The 10,455-nt window shown below is 39.3% G+C and overlaps 1 pseudogene; it reads right to left on the reverse strand.

Annotated features, from left to right (window-relative positions):
• Positions 1–403: 403 nt before the first annotated feature.
• LOC103729100 lies at positions 404–2,109 on the reverse strand (annotated as a pseudogene).
• Between the last annotated feature and the right edge of the window lie 8,346 nt (positions 2,110–10,455).

Raw genomic sequence — 10,455 nt, forward strand, 5'->3', positions numbered from 1 at the left:
CATCTACAGTTGGACCTGTGCAACTAAGGCTCATGGAACATAGCAGAACAGGGGATAGAGAGAAAACCAATGCGTCCCTCAACACTCACCAGCAAAGTGTGGTTATACAATACAGTGGGACGGACACAGAAGTTACAAGTGGCCACATTTTAAAGAATAAGAGGCTGTACAATGTAGCATAGGACTCCTATATGGAACCTCATCCATCTACAGCTCAGGGACCATTTCAGAAGAAGAGGAGGAAAGATTATAAGAGGCAGATTGACTTACTGAGAACACTGTCCATTAACTAATGAGGCACAAGTAAAGATTACTGTGGTTGTATGTGAACTTGTGATGTCTGTCGAAGGCACAGGTGGTAAGGAAGCCAGTTTTGAACTCTCTGTGGGACAATCATACTGGCTTACTTGTACCCCTTGAAGACTTTATCAAGGGCACTGACACAGGCAGGTGGTAATCAGATCCAGCCCCAGATTATACTTCATGGCTCTGCATAATTTGCCTGGCAGATCATACCATTCTGTAGACTAAACCAGAGTGCACGATGTTTTTCTCCAAAGCACCAGCTGTCCTCTCCTGCAACTCCATTCTGGGTACACCGGGAACTGTTCACCATGCTTTTCAAATTTTCTTTGTAAACTCTCCTGAACAGACATGAGGGAGGCAGTCAGAGTCCTTTTTGTATTTGGAGGTTAATTAGTCGTAGGGAACACGGTTTTGATCTTTAGCCACTCAAATAAGACCCTGACACTCCTGCATTTCAGTAAAGATCTGGAAAAACCATGATGCTTCTTTTCAGGAAAATCTTACCAGCTTCTGGAATGGTTGGCCATTGGCCACTTCAGCAATGATCTTGCCCTTGACTCTCGGTGCATTGGATTTGGTTAACTGCTTCACAGTGGTAGCAAAGATGAATACGCCATAGTGAGTGTCGAGGATGCATCCTTCACAGACCTTTGTTTTCAGGAGGCCCATGATTGATCCATGTTGCAATCTGAAATCTTCCAGCTCCTTTGGGTCAATACCGTGTACATTCCATATACTCCCATCAGATTCACCAACATCAACGCATTTAGCACCAAAATGATGAAATATCTCATAAACTACAGGTTCACGTCATCAAATCCTGAACAACAAATGTCTTATCTCTAAACATTGATGTCATTCCTAATATGCTCATATAAGAAGCTTCTTTGATGGAGTTTTCAATTCCATGGCTGGTAGCAGAGATGTGACCATTGATGCCTTGTTGACTGATGGGTTTACCAGTTACACGTGTGTGCATTAGTATCATAGTGCCCTACATACAGTATTGGCACAGGTGTCAGAGATCCAGGAAATGTCCCCCTGGCCAGTGTTCATGTGTGGGGTAGGAACATCAATGTTAAGATCAATAAAACCCTTCTTTGATAGCTCCAAGTTAAACTTCCATGTGATTGTAAATTCATTATTTATATAGCTCTTAGGATTGATTTTAACACTTGCTTTAGTACCAACAAATGGTACATCAACCACTACACATTTATTTTTAAAAATATTTTATTTATTATTTTTATTTTATGTGTCTGAGTGTACTGCCCATATGTATGTGAGTGCACCCGTGTAGTGCAATGGCTTGGAGGTCAGAAGAGGCCTTCAGATTCTCCCGGAACTGGAGTTAAGGGAGGTTCATAGCCACCATGTGGGTGCTGGGAATTGAACCCTGGTCCTGTGCAAGAGCAGTCAGAGCGCTTAACTGCTCATCCATCTCTCCAGCCCCACACTACACATTTAAATGTCATCAGAGAAACCAGAGCTTTCACTTGATTTGCAATTGCATCAAAGCTGTAATGGATACCTCCCTTGCAAGGTGTATCTTGCTGGCTGTGCCTGGTCTGGCAGTCTTTGATGACCTCCCAGGACCGTTTGTCGCCCGGGGTTGGGGAAGGAGAGGCCCTGCCGGAGGATCGTCAGGATGGCTGACACCCACTTCCGTTTCTGCTCCTCGCTATCCCAGGTCTTCAGGTCCCCAGCAAATTGTCCTCCCCAGTGTGGACCATTGAAGAAGCCCTCCACCATCTTGAAGAAGTTGGGGTCATCTTCGAGGTGAGAGGCTGCCTTGCTGTTGTGGCATCATTTGACTGTTTCAGCCAGGGTAGCGAGACAGCAGTGGGCTGTCTATGGACCCAACAGAGCAGAGCTTTGCCCAGGCAGAGGGTTGAGATGAGCGTTGGGAGGCCTGGGACCGAGGGAAGAAGGACTTCGTGTCTGATTCGCCTTCTTCAAGGACATTAATTCCACCATGAGGCTCTGCCCTCGTGATGTATATAAACCTATTTACCTCCCAAAGATAATTACAAACCACTGCCATCACAGTGGTGGTTACTAAATGGAGATAGCTTTAGGCTGTGTGGAAGCAGAGTTAGGGCTTCACTACATTTGGAAATATCATTGCGCCATCTGTAGACATGGGCTTAGACCATGAGATATTTTGTAGTCCTCTCCAGGAAATTCCTAGACATCATTTGTTTCAAAGATCACAGTAGGTGAATTCACTCCTGCTGTGTCCCCTTAAGCTTTTAGATGTCTTAAGTCTTTGTAACTCATGGCCCAGACACGTTTCCTTGAGTCTTAGTCTTGTGACCCCTCTGACACTGAAAAATCTGATATTAAGTGTATTTTTATTTGAAATAGCTGGATTCTTAATTACTTTCTCCATCAAACCCTAACAGACACCAGGTATGCAGAAAAATCTTAGAAAGGGGATAAAATAAAGGATTGTGAGATGAATTAAATGGCCGGCTTAAATTTAAAGTTAATGATCTTGTTACCAGTATCTCTGGACTGCAGAGGCAAAACGACTCAAAAGATTTTCAACAGAAAAACAAAGGTGGTCTGAAAAAATGGAGTTTAATGTTGTCACTGACGGTTGTGACACACCAGGCTTATCTCTTGAATTTCCTACACTGGAGAGTTTGCAGAAAAAAAAAAAAAAGACTAGATCAGGGCATAAATTATCAGCTAAAGCATGGTGAGAGAAACTGGATTTTTCTTGCTACTTAAAAAGAATTTCTTAGATTTTTAGTAGTGCAGATATATTTGAAAACAAATCTCTAAATTTAATTTCTCCTGGATGGCACAATTATAACCTAAATTAAACAGACTGAAAAAAAACTTTTAAAATTGGAATGAAAGCATCTATGCAGCTCAGATGAATCTCTGTATTGTAACCTCATTTCCTTGATTTTTATTTGCTACAGAATCTTCTACCTACTTGTTATTTTTATTTATTTGTTTAATCTTTATTTTTTGAGGCAGGGTCTCTATGTAGCCCCAGCTGGCTTTGAACTTGCTGAGACTAGACTGGTCTCAGCTGGGATTTAAGAAACCTGTGCCAGCTCACCCAGCTCACTTTTTATTTTGTGGAGGTAATCCTTCCTTGCTGGAAAGAACTGTTAGTGATGCCCTCTGATAATTTGCCTTGTCCAGGATTAAGGGGAAATGCAGCCTCCAAGGATGGCATGCTGAAATCCTGTCTCCCCCTACCTGTGAATGTGACTTTATTTGGGAAAGTATCTTTGTGATATAATCAAATTAAAATGTGCTCCTACAAAATTAGGATTTCCTAAACTACCTTAACTTGTGTCCTTCTAAGAAGGGGAGAAGAAACAGAGATACTGGCACAGAGGGAAGGGCAAGCGTACAGAGATGTGTGCAGAAGATAGAGCAATGCTCCGAAAACACAGTGCACACACAGCTGTGTGAGAATTTGAAAGAGGCAAGGATAGATGATCTCCTAGTGCCTGATGGAGCCTGGCAAACCCATCACTTTAATTTCAGATTCATAGCCTCCGGAACTGAGAGGGGGCACATTCCTCTTGCTTTAAGTCATCTGGCTTCTGGCACTTAGTTACTCCAGCCATAGAAAATTAATGCATGGTGGATCCTTGTTTTCCTTCAGGTCTGCTTTGCTCTCTTCACAGCATCCTGATCTGAACAGAATTGTGTCTCAGGGGACCTTATGAGGACAGATACAGGACTTTGACTAGCCCCTTAGCAAAAGAATTGCAAGGTTTTCTTCCTGTGGTTTTGAGATAAGGGAGTAGATTTTACAGTGCTAAATGAGGAACTGCTATATAGTTATGGCATGATTGATTAAATAATATAATACTAAAGATCTGATTAAATAATATACTACTGAAGATCTGGGATAGAACAAGTTAATTAGAAATGGTAGAGACTGGAGTTATTTAAAGTGCTTATTTTTTTAAATTAAAAAAAAATTATTTGCTTCATTTTCTATTTTATGTGTATGTGTGTATTGCATGTGTGTAAGCAAGTGCACCCATGTCGTGCAATGCCTGAGGAGGACAGATGAGGGCACTGGATCCCCTGGAACTGGAGTTACAGACTGCTGTTAGCTACCAGGTGAGCGCTGGGATTCAAACCCGGGTCTTTTGCAACAACAGTCAGTGCTCTTAACCACTGAGCTATCTCTCAAGCCCCACACATTTCGTTTTTAAAATATGTATTATGTATTGAATTTTTGTGCATTTCACACAATACATTTTATTCATATTTAACATCCTCTTCCCTATCAGCACCACCCCATATCCCTCCCACAGGATTTCATGCATTCTGCCATACATGTTAAAGCCTATTGAGTCAAGTTTGTGTCCCCAGATGTCCCTCAGTGTGAGTTCATCCACTGGAGCCTGTTCAGCCTTTCTAGTCTTCCTTAAAGAAGATCAGCTCTTCCTTACCCAGCAATGATCAACTGCCAATAGTTCCTCACCAAAGTTGTGAACTCCATCCAGTTTCCCTACTTCTATGCTGTTTTATTTATTTTTTATTTTTTATTTTTGTCTGACTGCGTTTGCATGGGTCTTGTGCATGCTGTTACCATTGTTGCAAGTCCCTTCATATGAACAAGGTCCCAGGAGCCTGTAAGACTCTGTTTCCTTATGATCATGCACCTCCTCCCCTGGCTCTTAAAAGCTTAACACATTTCTTAGCTCCTTACTGAAAACTAATTTTTGAATCTTTTCTGAATACATTATTGTATAAACAGTGACCAATATTAGATAGTATAAAGAAAACAGTGGGGTTTATCAACAAATAGCAATTGAAAACTTGCTAGTATAGGCTAGAATTATTTGGAAGAGAGAATGAATAACTCCCACTCTTCTGTGCTCTGGCTTGGTGCTTATGCTAGGGGGACTTGGGAAAGCCTGATGGACAGGATGGAAGTCTGTCATTTTACTCTGTTGATGTCCCAGGAAGCTCCCAATGGCAGTCATATCAGCATTAAACTTATCAATAGGAATACCATTTTATTGTGTTAAACTACAAAAATACACTTTTTTTTGCGTGTCGGATGTGTGGTCCACACCTTTACCCCCAGCACTTGGGAGGCAGAGGCAGGCGGATATCTGTGAGTTCAAGGCCAGCCTGGTTTGCATATTCAGTCCCAGACCAACTGGGACTACAGGGAGACCCTGTCTCAAAACAAAATAAAACAAAAACCAACAACAACATAGACAACCAAGCAACCAAAATATATAATTTGTTATATTAGCATATATTAATAAAATTATTATGCTGTTTTAGTGGATCCATTATATCTTATTTTCAGAACTTTTCTTTCTGATCTTACTCATGGGTTTTAAGTTGAGGTTTGTGGCCAGCTAGTGCTCTTCAAGGTAAATTTTAATGAACTCATCAAAATTTTAAAATGCAAATCATGTTACTTTGAAACCTACACACAACAAACTATGTTGATTTAACTACAATTTAACTACATATTTCTTAAATGATTGTAGTCCAAATACGAATTTGGAAAAATATCTTAGTCTCTCTAGGCATATAATTCAATTAAATACTAATACATAAATGGTTATAACTAATTAAGCCATAAATCTTTGTCAATATATAATAACTTCTTAAAAATTTATAGTGCTTTTGAAATGTATTTTGCATGATCATGTCATCAGGGGAGCTTGGAGGAATCTACTCCTTTACAAATGCATTTTTCACAATCCTGTTGTCATGGGCGTTTGAGGAATCGTCTCCAGGTGCATTCACACTCCTCAAACCAGAGCTTCTTAACCACCTTTGTGCTGTGGGTGCATCAATTTTGACTAAAATTAACACCTTTCTTTGAATCTTTTTTCTCTTTAGCAAGACTTCTAATCCCCTCCCTATGCCGTAAACAATAACAATTTTTAAGAGATGGGGAGAAAGTGACTACAAAAGCCAGTGCCCAGTGCATACTATGGGCAACATGTGCTCCTTGAACATTCTGAAAAGGGGCGATCAGGAGGCCTTTGTGCCTGTGTCCTGCCTTGGCGACTGGCTACCAAAACAAATACTGCTATGGGACAATTTTTCTAAAGTGCTTTCTAGAAAATTCCCATTTTAAGGGTGGACATATAAAACTTTCACACTGCATTCAAAGCAAAACTTAACAAATGTGGGTAGACTGACATAACTAAAACTCTATCTACAAATGTGTCCCAGCTATTCCAACTTAATGAGTCATCCTCAAATAATAATTTAGAAGATTTTATTTAGTTTTTAATTATTGCTCCAGTCAAAATGCCATTTGAAGATGTACAACTTTATTTTCCAAAAATGATGGATCTAAAACTTTCAACTATAGTCATTAAATTAGTTAAATCACTTAATAGTATATGATAAAAATGGCAAATTTTGTGAAAGTGAAGTTTATTCTAGAAAAAAACTACATCATCTTTTTACCTTTTAAAAGTCTTTATTGAATTTTTCTGATTTTCATATAATATGGCTTGATGATATTTAGATCTCTTCCCCTATCCACACCTCCTCTTACTGTTCCCTGCCCAATTTACTCTACTACATATATAGAGTCTAATTTGTGTCACCAAATATCCTTTGGTGTAGAGCCATCCACTGGAGCCTGGTTAACCTAACAAGAGTCCCTGAGTCTCATCCTTGATAGAGACTGTCTCTCCCCCATCCAGCACCCATGGGTTGCCAAAAGTTCCTTATAATGTCTTGGGGTTTCTTACCAACTTCCCCATATATATGCTGGGAAGTTTTTCTGGTTTGATCTTTCATGGGACTTGTGCATGCTGTCACCATGGCTGTGAGTTCATATGAGTAACTGACTCATTTCCTTGTGGTCCATCACCGCCTTTGGCTCTTACAAACTTTTCACTCCCTCTTCCTCAAAGATCCCTGAGCCTTAGGAGGTAGGTGTCCTCCTATTCAGGGATAAGCAATCTCTTGTTCTCTGTATATTGGCCACCTGTGAATTTCTGTGTTAATCACTTTCTGCTACATAAGAAAAAATTTCTGGTGAGAGTTGAGAGATGCATTATCTATGAGTATAATAAAATGTGATCAGGAGACAATTTAATACTTTAACATTTAGTAGAAAACTGGTATTAGGCTTTTTCCTATGGTCTGTAACCTGTCTAGCCTCAGGGTTTCAACCCATTAACTCGACCTTAAATCCAATTAGATAGTGGTTAGTTACTCCCATAATAATCATGCCACCATTGTACCAGTGGGCATGTCTTGCCAGGCTGGTTGTTGTTATAGTTCTCCAAAATCAACTTGTGGAGGAAATGGTTTGTTTGGCTTACATGTCCCAATCATAATTCATTCTTGAAGAATGGTAGGGTGGGAACTCGGTGTAGGGACATGGAGGTAGGAGCTGAAGCTTCTCTCGCTGGTGCTCAGCCTGCTTTCTTACACAACCCAGGACCACCTGCCCAGGGGTGGAAAAATACAGAGTGGGCTGATCCTTCCCACATCACTCAAGAAGCAAGAAAATTCCTCATAGAAATATCCGTAGGCCAGTCTAACAGAGGAAATTCCCCGGGTGAGGTTGCCTTTTCCCAGGGGTGAAAATTGACAACTGAAGCACCTAGTGCAATTGATCTCTTGTCAACTGGCATACAAATACATCATTATTCAATGATGTATTTCCACTTCTTGTCCCCAAGATCTCATTTTAATATCAGTATCACAGAATAAAACATAGTAGAACTTTGAAAGTCCCATAGTCCTTAAAAATTCCAGTGCTTTAGAAGTTTTCTTAAAAATCCAACTGTTGGTTCCTATAAAACAACAAAAAATTAAATACTTTTCTTCTTTCAAAAGGGAAGAAATGGGCAAACTTAATCAAAACCAAAGGCCAGCTGTTCACCTCGATGTCTGACATGTGGCTCAGTCAGAATCTCCTGACTTCATAGGGCTTGGGCAGCTTCATTTCCCCGACTGTCATGCACAGCACACACAACTTCTTCTTGAAGGCTCAGGTCAGCTCCCCTCCACACCTGCTGTTGTACTTGGTACTGCAGCTTCATCAGTGTCCTCTCCTGGCTTCACACATTGCCAAGCCTCGAATTCTCTTCATAACTTCTGAAATTGTGCAGCTTTCATGCTGCCCTGCATGGAAGACTCTCACATTACCAAATCCAGCTTTTAGATTCAGCTTTGGTGCCTCTGGATCACTTCTGTGCTGACCCTGAGGAAATATTTCCCAGATTTCACCTCAGTGATGCTGGTCTCTTGTTAATCACAACTGATTTTTTAGCTTCAGCTAATCACAATCATTTGTCCCAGTAAAGTCCAAAAGATTTCATTTCCATTAATTCTTAATTTAAATATATCACATGAACATCCCAATAGAGGCTTTGCTTCCTAGGGAACTTGACAAGCAGGCCTTCACTGTTCACATTTCTCTCAGTAGAACTGTCCCAAGCTCCACAACAACAGTCATTAAGCTCTTCTACAACCCAGGACCAGCTGCCCAAGGGTGGAATCCCCACAGTAGACTGGGTCCTTTCACATCACTCAACAATCAGAAAAATGACTCAGAGACAAGGCCACAACCCAATTCAATAGAAATTCTGCACATGAGGTGTCAGGTTGGCAAGTGAAGCTATGCAACACACATAGTTATATTACTCTTGCCTTCAAGGAGCTTTGATTGTAATACAAGAAGCAAACATAAACATATATAAAACATACTTATATAATTATATTAAGTAGGAGACCACAGTAGGATATAAAAAACCACAGTATAGTTAGAGATACATTTGCCATAAAAGACAACATTTTAACAAAGGCTGTTATTTATGTCTAAGTTATTAAGCAACATTTCTTGTAGAGAAATGTAGATGGCATTACAGAAACATTCACCTTTATTTTTGCAAAGGTGAATATTTAAAATGTTTGAAATAAATAAATGAGTATTATTAGTTTGAAAGGCTGACATATATGACAGAGCTATTTTAAAAAATTGAAGGGTTGATTGTTGTCAAAATATTGAAAATTTCATGTACTTGACTAAAGGATTTTATTCTATTTAGTAGGCCACTATCATCAGTTGAGTGATTTAGTAAAAAGGGGATTTCATTAGAACAATTTTGACAATGTATGTCTGTTAATATAAAATAATGTGGAGTCAGAAGTACACCTGAAATAGTAACAGAAATTTCTTTAAAATTATCTTCCTTTATATAAAAAAGCAATGAGGACATTAACAAAAAATCACAAATAAATTTTTCATAGTTCATTCACAAAATGAATAATTCTGGAAATTGAGCTAAGGCATGCAAAGATCTGAGCACTAATAATTCAAGGAGAAAGACTATAAGTTCACAGTGTTTTCGCTTGTCTTGTTTTTCCTTCTACCTTTCCAGATCTACTACAACTCCAAAAACTAATAACCTTATAAATATAGTAGGTGTCAAACCCAGGTGTCTAGTAGGCACTACAAAGGTAAAATGAATTTAGAGATTCACTAAAACCTGATCTCCAAAAAGCTGTCACTACTGAGTTTGTCTGGAACCTCCGTTAAAAAGTTCTATTCTCATGCTTTATTTGACAGGATTCAAAACACACCTTGTGCAAACAGTGCAATCCACCAGAGCTCATCAAAATCAGTAGGAGAAAATTGCTTAATACTGCAGCTTCTTACAGACAAACAGATGTGCAAAAAGAAATCTGAAAAGTTCTAAAATATTTCCGGAAACCTAGAAAATTGTACATGTAACCACAACTGCAAACATGATTCAGAAAGATATGTGAGGCCTTCATTATTCACATGTTAACCTTAAAGCAGTGTTGTAAGCTCACAGCTGGAGTGCTGAAAGGCTGCCCCAACAGGCCTAGAAACTCCTTCAATGTAACAAACTTTCTGGTTCTAAGCATTAAAAGAATATCTTTGTACAGTCCCTAGCCTGCTACCAGTAACAAAGCAAGATTCCATTGCTCCACATGATAAAAAATACACTCATAAAATTAATCCAGAAAGTCACCATGAAAGCAAACAGTAGCAACAATAACAGCAATATAAACATACATAGCCAATACTGGTTTGTGGAGGATTTTATTCTGACTTCCAGAACTGACACTTTATCATTTGAGTGTTTGTTTTCCAAATCAGAATTATAAAGCATGCAATGAAACTCTGAATTTGTA

This window comes from Nannospalax galili, unplaced genomic scaffold (assembly GCF_000622305.1).
Source record: "Nannospalax galili isolate Female #2095 unplaced genomic scaffold, S.galili_v1.0 scaffold512, whole genome shotgun sequence".
NCBI classification, from domain to species: Eukaryota; Metazoa; Chordata; class Mammalia; order Rodentia; family Spalacidae; genus Nannospalax; species Nannospalax galili.